Source organism: Myotis brandtii, unplaced genomic scaffold (genome assembly GCF_000412655.1).
Source record: "Myotis brandtii unplaced genomic scaffold, ASM41265v1 scaffold220, whole genome shotgun sequence".
NCBI classification, from domain to species: domain Eukaryota; kingdom Metazoa; phylum Chordata; class Mammalia; order Chiroptera; family Vespertilionidae; genus Myotis; species Myotis brandtii.
In genome coordinates this window covers 914,852-927,218 of record NW_005358250.1, presented here as the reverse complement: position 1 = coordinate 927,218, position 12,367 = coordinate 914,852, and the positions used below count along the sequence as shown (strand labels likewise).

At 47.0% G+C, this 12,367-nt stretch overlaps 1 long non-coding RNA gene across 1 annotated transcript; it reads left to right on the top strand.

Moving 5' to 3' along the window:
- Positions 1 to 8,590: 8,590 nt before the first annotated feature.
- Positions 8,591 to 10,203, top strand: LOC106726058. Its single transcript, XR_001362071.1, has 2 exons — positions 8,591 to 9,246; positions 9,902 to 10,203. It is a non-coding gene; the product is annotated as an uncharacterized LOC106726058 (long non-coding RNA).
- The last annotated feature ends 2,164 nt before the right edge of the window (positions 10,204 to 12,367 follow it).

Sequence of the window (12,367 nt, the reverse complement as noted above, 5' to 3'; positions counted from 1 at the left end):
ATCCCCCCGCCCGCCTGCCAGGACAAGCCCGGCCATTCAGTGTGTGCTTGTGCTGGTTGGCATGCGTCCTGGGAGCATTTGGTTGCTCAGAACCTTCCTCTTCCTCTCCTGTGACTATCTTTTAGCTCCTTCCCCCTTCCCATCCATCTCTCATCACTCAACAGATATGCATTATTGGAACCAAAAATTCTGTGCAGAGGACTTGACTGAGGTCCCCAAGCCCAGCAGGGCCTACCAGTCACCCACTGGGAGCTTTTGAATATATGTACATTCCAGGGCTTGCAGACTCAAGGTGCCTAAACGCAGGGAGGGGCCAGCCAGGCCTGGGTTCTCGGAGCCCCGCCAGAGAGCCTCTGTGGCCGCCTTTGTGAATTTGCTGTTGTGGAGCAGCTCTGCCTGGGCTGGACCTGGAGGCTCTGAGGCCCAGGTCTGTGTGTTTCCCCCATAAGGGCCCTAAAAATATAGCATCTGGGCAGCCTCCTAGTGGCCTCCCTGGAGCCTTCAGAGCCCGTCCTTCCACTGGTCCTGCATGTGCTACCAAACTCGTCCCCTTCCACACACACTGTGTCACTGTCGTCACCATCCTCTGTCCTCAGAGAGGTGGATCCCTAAAACCAGCCCTACCTAAACCAAGGCTCCAGGCGCCATCGTGGGACAAAGCACAGAAGGCCTGCCTCTCGGAGGCACATGCTAATGGAAGAAACAAGCTAACATACGGGGTGGGGCAAAAGGAGGTTTGTAGTTGTGAGTCTGTGAAACACAGTTTATTCTTGTGTTATTATTTATTACTTATTGTAGTATTTATTTGTATTACACCTGTAAAGCTACTTTTGCTCACTCCTGTGCTATCACCGTATCACCTACTGTATACTTTGGGAGATAGTAAAGATATGACTATTTTATCAATAAAATGCATGAAGATATTACCTTTTGTTATGTAAAAGGTACAATATGTGTCTAGATGACAGTCAGGAGGACCTGACTGAGAAGGTGGCATCTAAGCAGACCTGGGGTGAGGGGCGAACACTGTGCTATCTGGGAAGTGTCAGTAAGAGGTAGGATCATGCCGGGGGGACAGCAAGGAGGCCAGTGTGGCTGGATGGTTGGCAGGAGGAGGGAGCTTAGGAGGCTGGAGAAGGGACAGGCAGAGGGTGTGCGGACAATTGAGAAGTCACTGGAGGTCTGAGCACAGTCCTGCCAAGGGCCTCTGTCTCCGAAGGCATGTGTGTGATTGGGGAGGAGCTGAAGATAAGAACTCTGAGCCCCACCTACTTGGATCTCTCCTGCTGCACCACTGACATCAGAATAGGTTCTGCATGTGTTCCTAAAGGCCCCCCTGGCTGTGTGGAGACCACTCCGCAGGAGGTCAAGACAGCTCCGAGACCAGCTGGAGGCTGTGCCATCCTCAGGAGGGGTAGTGTTGCACACCAGGCTGGAGGCTGTGCCGGTGGTGGGAGGTGGTTGGATTCTGGGTACATTGAAGGCAAAGCTGATCTGACCCCCTGACAGATGGGATGCCAGGTGTCAGAGAGGAGTTTAAAAGGAGAGCCTGCTGATACACTTACTCATCTGCTCTCAGCCTAGTCAACCTGTCTCAGCCTCTGTTTTTTCATCTGGAAAATGGGGCAGTTGTAGAGATACTTTCCAAGATTTCTTTTGGCTTGAAAACTTATTACTTCAGCTTGGTCACTGATGGCTGTGGGGGAAGGCTTTGAGGATGTCAGATGGAACTTGTGCTTAAGAAAGGGGTGCCTTAGACTAGACACAACTGACAGAGGAAGGGGGAGGAATGTTCCAGGCAGAGGGAATGGCAGAGCACAGGCTGGGAGGCAGGACTGGGAGGCTTGTGAGTGATACCTGAGGAGCAGTGGGCAGACACCATGGCTGGGGCCCAGGGCCTCGTAGGAGGGTGCCAGAAGCTACAGGGATGGGCACGCTACGCCCTTTGGAATAAACCAGCAGGTTTGAGGCCAGAGCATTTTTTGCAAACACTGAGGCCCTCAATTTTGAGCATTTTCAGATGGACATGCTCAGGCAGGAAGGAACAAGGCTTGGTTCCTGTCCGGGGAGAGTTAACCTCCTGGCCCGGTATTGCATAACCACAGAGTCTGCTGAGCGCAAGGAGGCTCTTCTGTGTGGCAGCCAGAGTGGCAAGCCTGGTGGCTCCGGGCTCTGGCACTGACCCGCAGCGGAACAAACAGCCCTCCCTTCCTAGATAATGGCCCTCATTGAGCATTGTGTCCATGGCCAGTGCCCAGCACAGGGCAGCTCAGCCTGGGTAAGTTTCCTCTCTTGGCTGCTTAGCAAAATATTTACACTATGCCTTTCTAGTAAGACAGTTTCTAGGAACCAGCAGGCAGAGGGAACTGGAGAAAAGCATCCCTCCCTCCTGTGACCCTGCTCCAAGCTCACATAAATGCTGCCCTACACCCAGTGCATGAGCCGGGCTTAGTCATTGAGCTAGAAGATGCGTGAAGATCTTTCTGGCTCCAAAACCATTGGCATCCTCTCTAAGTGGAGAATGAGTTCTTTTTATTGTGTGAGGGTAGAATTTGGCTGGTCTTTAATATCCTGCCAAGGGCCTCTGTCTCAGGAAGGCATGTGTGTGATTGGGGAGGAGCTGAGGATAAGAACTCTGAGCCCCACCTACTTGGATCTCTCCTGCTGCGCCACTGACATCGGCATACGATCTGCCCCTCTCTGCACATGTCTTCAGTGGGGAGGTCACCCAGAGGCTCTGAACTTTACGAGGTGTCTGGACCAGCTATTGGGGACACCCAACCATGTTGTCAGAGGACCATTTGAAGAAACTGGAAAAGAGAATACTGTCCCCAACAGAGGTTGTTCTGGAGAATAGGGGTCAGAGGTATGTCCTCAGGACAGAAGCAAAACCAGTGAGTGAAAACCACATGGCCCATCCCTAGGAAGAGGCCACAAACAACGTCTTTGCTTCCACCTGCAAATCAGTCTAGTCTTCAACCCAAAACACACACACCCTTTGACCCGCAGTCCCACTTCTGATCATCCAACTGATAGAACAATAGCACCAGACTGTAAAGACATACCTTTACAGTCTGCTGCTATTCCAGCAGCAAAAAAATAAAATAAAATAAAATAAAAAATCTGAGAATTTAACAGTAAGGAACATTTGAAAGTGTTATATCCAGACCATGGTCCATCATTCAGTTTCAAAAAGAATAAGACAGCCCTGTCTCTGTTCAGAAAGGCAGTAAGATGCAGTGGTTAGGGACACAGGGGTGGGGACAGACTGGGGGTTCCAATCTGGATGCCAGCACTTACAAGCTGTGTTATGTAACCTCTCTGACTATCAGTCTTTTTTTTTTTTTAAGTAGGGATTAGAGTAGTCTCTGACCTATAGACTTGGTTTATGTGAGGTGCTTATAACTGTGCCTGGTGTATTCAAACTGCTCAAAAAATGTTGACCTTTGACTTAGACAGACTTTCCATGAGCAAAGCAAGATGTAGAGAAATGTACATGGGGTGGTTCCATTTTTATAAAAACAAAAAATGCCGCCCCCACCTTCTTGCAAACAAAGAAGAGTGATTGCTGCTGCCCCAGGACATGAGTGGCCTCCTGGGAGCAGCCCCTGGACAGGCTTGAGGCAGGTATGGGAATGTGTCCCAATGACCATGGAGGTCCCTTCCAGACCTGGGACTGTGTGACTTTGTGGATCCGTCCTGGCAATCTCAAAGTGCATCCTAGGCTGGCATTTGATCCAACAAGATAGTATGTTGTTCACAAAATCTATATGCCAAGACTTCTAGTAGACTATTTTGCAGGTGGGAGCAAAGACATTGGTTGGTGGCTTGGTTTTACAGAAACACTCACTACCCCGATGTGGTGCTCTGCTCACTCGGGTCCAGCTGGGGTTCTCCAAGTGTCTTCTCTCAGACCAGGTGGGATTGTGGGAGCCACCCCAGCAATGTCATGGCCTGTTTTGAGATGGACTCTGCCTCGGTTGGCCTCAGTTATGTTCAGATTCACCACCCAAGTGCCACAGGCTTTGGGAGTGGAGGAGAGGTGACGAGCTGAGAAGACTCCCATGGGATATACCTGCCATGGAAACCAGAGCAATTTCTTCCACATCAGTTGGAGCTACTTGAGATGGGGCACAGGTGCTATATTAGCTGAGAGAAAATACAGTTGTTTGTGAAACTAGATTTATTCATGTATTTAACAAATACGTTTACATTTTATAAAATATTTCAAACAAACAGCAACATCAAAATAGACAATAATATAACAAACAGCAGTAAACCCACCACCCCACTTTAAGAAGTTTTCAACACATAGAGATGTAAAGTACAGCATAGGGAATATAGTAAATAATATTGTAATAACTATGTATGGTGCTAGGTGGGTATTAGACTTATCGGGGGATCACTTTGTAAATTATATTAATGTCAATTCACTATGCTGTACACTTGACACTAATATAAAATAATATTAAATGTCAACTGTCATTGACAAATTTTAAAAATATTTCAACAAATATAGTGGTAACCTGCATAGCCCTGCACAATCAAAAGTCCCTCCCCGACTTCTAGAGGAGGCCATTGTCCTGAACTTGGTGTTAACATTCTACAGTTGTTATCTGAGCACCTACTGTGTGTCAGGCAGAGTACGGGGTACTAGCTAGATTTACCTGGATGAACAAACCAGACGAGGTTCCTGCCCTCACAGGGCTTACCGCAGGGTTAGAGGAGAACCCAGTCCCTCTCTTACACTCCTTCAGTGAGTTCCAGTCCTTGGTTATAGAATGCTCACAGTCCATCTGGGGCAGTGACGAAGGCAGAGGGAGAAGTCTTGACAGCTGCCCTGTCACTAGCCTTGTGATTTGGGGCGAGTTCCTTCTGCTCCCTGAGTTCTAGCATCTTTGTCTGTCACACGTGGGCTTTGAACTGGATGCTGCTCAAGGGCCCCTCCAGCTCTGTGAGCATGGGAGTGATGGGGGAGCCTTAACCAGAGTCACCCATGGTCGCCACCACCACTCGGTCAGGTGGAGAAGGTGAGGTGGAGCTTTGCCTTCCATAAAGGGGGAGGCATGCCCCAATGCATGGGCTGAGGGGTGGGGCTTATGTCAAGTGCGGGGGACACAAATCACTAGTGAAACATGAGGTGATTTTAGAGGAAAACATGGGTGAAATTCTTTCTTTTATTAGTAATTGATTTAATTCAATAAAACCTTAGAGTGGGCAGTTATACTAGTGATCCTTATTGCTTAGGATGAGATGATCTTTTAACAAGTCAATGCAAATTAAAATACTACACAAATAACAGTACAGATGGTATGTGTTTCTGGCAAAACTTGGCATGGTGGTCACCAAATGGCACAGTGTTTCCCAAACAAGAACTAATGATGCAAAGGGTGGGGCCCACCTGGCATCTGAGAAGCCAGCAGAGCCAGCCCAGTGCTGGCACGTTGGAGCCCAAGAAGCATCGGAGGAATGACTTAACGAATGGCTCCCTATTGAAAACAGCACGGGAGAAATTCCCTTCAGATCTCAGTGCCAAGGAGAGCTTTGCTTTTCCTGGGAACAGGTGTGTTTATCGTCAGGACACTGAGAATGTGCGATTAAGTGCGTTGTCCTTCTTTCTTTGGCTGCCAGGAAGCTGCACCCTGATCCCAGGGCCCAGAGCCACCTGTGGGGCCCCCTAAACTACCTACCCTTGCTCATCTGGCCCTCTGGTCTGCATTTCTGTCTTCCATCTCCCCTGTGTTGATTTATCATTTTTTAATTTCTGTGCTTATTTTGTTTTTGTAAACCACCTCAGATCCTCCATGGAATAAAGCGAGTTAAAATTGTTAAAAAACAAAAAAGGTATTAACTAATTAATGAAGTAATCAGTGCATGTACACACTGCCTAAGACCAAAGCATCCTTTCTTGGCTCAACTCAGCCTGTGGGTCTTCCTGCCCGGCGCTGCTTCCCAGCTAGAAGGATGCCTGGGTTAGATGGAGAGGAGGGCAAAGAGATTGGGTGGCCGTTGCCTGCTCTGCACCCTCAGATCTGATCCAGTCCAGCCCTGGGGACCCGTACCTTCTGTTGAGGCCACCTCAGAAATGGGATTGTCCCCTCAGACTCAGAATGGCAGGCCCAGCTGGTGGCTTTGCCACTCCTCTCTCCCACCAGAGAATCAGGTCTGGGCTCTCTCTTCCCCCGAGGACCATGCAAGTGCAGTCCCCATGTGTGACTGGTTCCACCGCTAGTTCTGTAACTGGCCTCCGACCGTCCTCACTGTGACCAGGCTCTCCCATCTGACTCCCACACTGTCGGACCACATGCTGTCCTGATGGCTCGTGGCTGCCCATGACCCTACAGGCAGTGCGGCCTCAGATCCCCTGGGGGCCAGGGGCCTTGAGATACATCCTGAAATGCTGATTTTTCTTAAAGCAAATGACTAAAGACATTATACCAAGTGAAAGAAGCCAGACACAAAAAAACACAGATTGTATGATTCCATTTATATAAAACTAGAGGCCTGGTGCATGGATTCGTGCACAGGTGGGGTCCCTCAGCCTGGCCTGCAAGGATCGGGCAGAAACCTCTAGTATGCATATAAGATCTTTGGTTAATCTCTTCCCACCCTTCCCCCACCCCCATTCCCTCCGATATTCATCAGTCTGTTCCATGTTTCCATGCTTGTGTGTTGAGCATCTGCCCCTTGGTGGTCATTGCATGTCATAGCTACTGGTTGGATGGTTGAATGGTCGGACAGTCACTTAGGCTTTTATATATATAGATGTCCAGAATAGGCAAATCCATAGAGACAGACAATAGATAAGTTGGTTGTTGCCAGGGGCTGGGGACAGGGAATCTGCATGACTGCTAATGGACACCGGGTTTCTGTACAGAGTGATGAAATGTTCTAAAATCAGAGGACGATGATGGTTGCACAACTTTGTCAATATTCTGAAATCCACTCCATTATACATTTAGAGGAATGAAATTTATGGTCTGTGAATTATACTAGACACCATCTAATATAGCAGGTTCCAGAAGTTAGGCTTATGAGAGAGACACTCAAAATTTAGAAAATCCTATTTATTAACAGATTAATATACTCTCTAGTTTTGGAAATTAATATATCCCCTTTTCCAGGAAGGAATTTAAATGGCTTCTGTAAACTATCCACTAACTAAGGTTTTTTATCATTAAAACTTCATTCACTCACAAACACCCATGGTGCTACAGTGGGGCAGGCACAGAAAATGTGAAGGTGATAAAAGCCTCTGCTGTCTAACATCTGTAGATGGAGATATGGTGGGAAAAACCATTAGTACAGCACCCGGAGCCCAGCCCTGAGCACACAGTCAGCAGTCAAGAATTGGCAGCTGTCATTGCCACAGAGAGGGGGGCTCTGAGAGACTTGGGCAGGAAAGCAGGGGTGTGATCCCATTGGGAAAGAGAGATCATTCACTTGAGCTGAAACCTGCTGGGGAACCCATTGGGAGAGGATTTAGAATGTTAGAAGGATTTAGAACTCTCAGGAAGGGAGTGGGAGTCTCAGGGTGAGTGAGCAGGGCTGTGCCTTGCCTAGCATCCAGGGAGAGGACTCAGCCAGCACCTGGCTGCCCTCCACCTCTCCCTCCACAGGGCACCCCTGTATTCCCCGCTTCTCTTCTCACTGCCCCAGAGCCTCCGGGCACTGTATCCTAGGAGGAGGGGCTGGATTTACCCTGCTGGACTGGCAAGGACAAGTAGCAGAGGCTGCCCCCTGTCTTCAGGACAAAGAAGAAATGCCATTGGGTTTTTCTGAGATTCTGGGAGAAGGGAAAAGGCACCAGGATTTCAGGCTCTCAAGATCCCACCTCTGCCCATTTTCTCAAGGGCAAAGATGGAGGTGGGGGTGGGGGCAGGCATCGCAGGCTCTGGAGGGAGGTGCTATAGGAGGGTGATTCTAAGCCTTGGTGAATTCTCTTTTTTATGTCAACGAATCCCTCCTGAGTTCAGAACATCATATTTGCCGGGGCTAAGGATGGAGCATGAAGACAGAAATTAGTCTGATCCTGGGTGCAAACTCAGGAAGCAAGGTCTCCTCGAGAAGCACACCTGGGTCATGGAATCAGCGCCTGGTGAACCCCATACCTCTCTGAACATCTGCCTCCTCTTCTGCAAAATTAGATGATAAGGCCCTTCCCCGAGGGCTGTGGTGAGGAACTGTTCAATGGTGAAGCGCTGTTCAGACATTGTGTTTACCGTCTGAGGGGGGAGATGGAGCATGAACAGTGGGTCCTCTCTGCAGGGAAGAACCTGGGCAATTAGATGAAACGGTGGCTGTGAAGGCCTTTAGTGAGCTATAATCATGCACCCATGCCGGGTGCCAGTAAGAGTATTAATATTATCTGCATAGAGGTTTAACCGAATCCCAGGGTAAAGGTTCTATCTGGGACCTCGGAGACCCCAGGGAGAAGTTGGCAGGGTGATAAGTAGGATTTGACTAGACAAAGAAGAGAAGGGGGACCAGGCATCGGGACCAAGGGAGGGGCTTGATCCATGGCTAAGAGGCAGGAAGGGAGGGGAAGAGTTGGGGCACAGGTGGGAGGGAGTGGGAAGAAGCAGGTTGGGAGGCTAGAGAGGGGCATAGGGTGGGATTACCAGCCAGGCAGAAGGGTGAGGTCAGGTCAGGTCTTAGAGAAAAAGCCCGGAATGTCAAGAAGCAGGAGTCATATCCACCCAGTCCTGGTAGGAAGGTTCAGTGAGGCCCAGCATCAAGCCTGGGGTGAGGGGGCCTGGGACAGCTGGTGGGCTCAGGCTGGGCAGCAAAGCTTCCAGAATATCAGGGTGGGTAAGGTTCTCTGAGCCCAACATTCTCTTTTTCAAATATGGGAGCAGGTAGCAGAGTGGGGTCTCGAAGTGTGTGCAAAGTCCAAGTCTCCAGATTCCCAGGCTGGGGTCCACCCCCTACACCTGGAGCAAAGTTCCAGTGTTTCCTTGATTAATTATGCAGGTGCCACCCATGGAGGTCACATGGGGAGGTAGTCAGGAGCATGCACTCTGGACCACATGCCTGCCCTGACTCCCAGCCCCCCTTATGGAATGTGTGTCCCTGGGCAAGTCATGTGCCCTGAGTCACACTGCAGTGATTTCCTTACTGCAGAGCACAATGCCCACCTCCACGTCTTCCCTAGGAATTCTTAGATGACAGAGAAAGCCTTTTGCAAGGATGACATCATAATCTTGGAAAACAAGACAGAATGCCATCTGTGGACCGAAAATGCCAGTAAGTCTTGGGAAGCAAGGAAGCCCATGAAATTGCAGCAGCAGGGAAATCGGAGCAGAAGTCACTGCAGCCCTGTGTCTGACCCAGAGGCCTAAGTGATTTCTATCCCAGAAATGCCAAGCGTAGTTCAAGCTGAGAGCCAACAAAACAAGGACAGGAATGGGATGCCAGGGTTACAGCCTCTCTTAAAGAACTTTTCCGAAGAGCAAGCACAGTTCAACCCCTCTCACTTTCTATAGGCAGGCAGCCAGCGGCAGGCCAAATCCCAGTAAATGCTAAGGAAAGCAATGAGCCAGCGTCTGAGAGAGGAGCCCAGCAGAGGGAGATCCAGGCCTCCCAGCGACTTGGCATGGTGGCAGGGAGCAAGCAGGGAAGCACAGGCAGTTCTGCCTCCGGTGAAGTCTGCCACTATGTCCACCACGGAGGAAAGCCCTTCTTTGGGCAGTTGCAGGAGTCCCCTGGCCAGCTCCCTCTCCACAGCCCTACAGGGAGACTCATAATGCTTTACCCTCATACATAGAACTCGCCCATGGGATGGGCTCATGATTTCACCATCATATTTAAGGGCAAACCTTTCAGAAAAATAGACCAAAGACTTCACAGAAAGCCCTATGCAGTTCATTGTTTCATCAGTATCTTTTTTTCTCTTCTGTAGTGATGGATGTTAACTGAGTACCGCCCAGCTGAAGACTTCGTTTCCTGGGCTTCCTATCAGCTAGGTGTGGTCTGTGGCTGGTGTGAACCCAAAACATATATACAACTCCAGGTCTTGCCCTCCCCTTTCTCTTTCCTGTTGATCAGGATGTGGGTGTGATGGTGGGAGATGGGAGCCAAATGCTGTGGATGACAGAAGAGTAAGATCAAAGATACCCATGCTGTGAAGCCACCATATCAGCCCATGGCCACTTACACTCAGACTGTTACACAAGACGAATAAACTCTGTCTCTTCTGAGCCACTCTTGAAGTCGGGTCCTTGTTATAGGAGATAGAATCTGCATCCTAACACATATACTAACTTCACAACATAGTCCTTCACTCTTAAATATGTATGGACAACCAGGATCACCAAACATTAGCAGAAAACCAACAGCAGAAAGAAAAGGCCTAAGATAGGAACAAAGAAAAAGAGAGTTTACAAAAGGAAACAGCTCAACTATAAGAAAACCCTAAAATAAATTATCATTAGTATCTTCAACAATAATTGATATTATTTCATTTAATAGAATGCAGTTCCTATGAAGAGAGAATAATCAGAGAAAAGAAAATAATTATTGAAATTTAAAAATATGACTCCTGAGAAAAAATTTAGTGGATGAACCGAGTGACACAATGGATATGGATGAAGACAGATTGGTGATCTAGACATTAAAACTAAGAAAATATCCCAGAATGTAGAGTAAAACCTCAAAGAGGAAAAAAAAATTAATGCCCATGGAGGATAGGTCCAGAAGCTTCAGTATCCATCAAATAGAGATCTAGAAGCAGAGACCGGACAATGACTGAGGGAGAGGGAGGGGTAGAAATAGGCAAAGATATAATTGAAAGAGCACACTAAATTAGGACAGAATTAGTGAAAAGGAAATTTAGACCGATTTTGTTAAAATTTCAGAACATCAAGGATAAAAAACAGAAAGCTTCCAAAGAGAATCAAAACTTACATCAGAATTTCTCATCAGGAACGTAAGAAGCCCAGGACAGTGGAGCAGTGCCTTCAAATATCTGGAGGACAATGATTTTGAAATAAGAATTCTATCCCCTCAAACTTTGAAAGCAAAATAAAGACTTTTTATGTAAGAGTTCATAAAGTTTTTCACTCAGTCATCTATATTTTCTGGAAGAAAAAAACCAAAAAACTTAGAGTTCTTTCTGTCAGTCAAAAAAAAAAAAAAAAGATGATGACATAGGATTCAAAAAAGAAGTAAAAGAAGCCATAAACTCTTTGTAGAAAAAATTGGTTGACATTTTCCTTGTAATAAAATTTCAGTTCTGTGGAATTCATACTAAGTAGTTTCCTAGGGAATATTATCTTCACAAACATGTTGTTTATTAGTTTCAATTTTTAGAATTAAATTATAGACTATATCATTACAATATAGCAGAGAATATAGATGTTATGAAACTTGACATTGTAAGAATAATATATAAGTAAACATTTGAAGATGGACGGAGAAAGGAGATGGAAAGAAGGAATATAGATGTTATGAAACTTGACATTGTAAGAATAATAATATATAAGTAAACATTTGAAGATGGACGGGGAAAGGAGATGGAAAGAAGGGAATGTGGACAAATTTCTTCTTGTTCATAGCAGGAAGTGAACAGTTGGCAGATCAGGGAAGAGCAATTTAAGTCTATTATTTGAAGATGTTGAAGGCAACTACCAGAATGACCAAAAACATGTAATTTATCAAAGATGGTGAGATTGAGTGGAAGGAAGTTGGGGGAGATGGTAAATACAAAAAAATCCCTCAGCTTTATGGCAGAATCAGTACTGGAAAGGAATGCAGATGGTTTCAAATTCTGGGGCCTGGAAGACAGTAGACTTTGAGGAAACTAACAATTTTAAAAGAAATGGACTTCATGACTCCACCACTGCTGTATCTCATCAGTGCTGTTTGCTATGCAAATATACCTGTCTTGTGACTCCAGCCATCAGATGCCTCATGACTGAGGGAAGGCTCATTCATTCACTCAACAAATGTTTACGGGGAACTCATTTAAATAAACAAATCTGAGGCCTGATTTGATTCATGACCTCAGCCTCCCACCACTGTGCTCTAACACCCGACCCTCTAACCACAATGAATTACCTGCCTTCTCACATGCTCAGTGTTTCCCCCGGCATCGTCATGCCTTTGCCCACATTAGTCCCCTTTTCTGCTTGGTGAAATACCATTTGTCCTTAGGAGCCCAGTGTACCATCGCTGAAGCCTACCCCTGAGCATTCTCTTCCCTCTCCCAACCTGTATTCGGAACCTGTTTCCATCATGGCGTCTACTACATCTTATTACCTGTTTTTGTTTGTGTCTCTCTCCTTATAGGCTTTGTATTTTTCAAGAGAAAATTTTGTGTCATTTTTAAATGGAGCATAACACACATACAATTTTGTACACATATCAT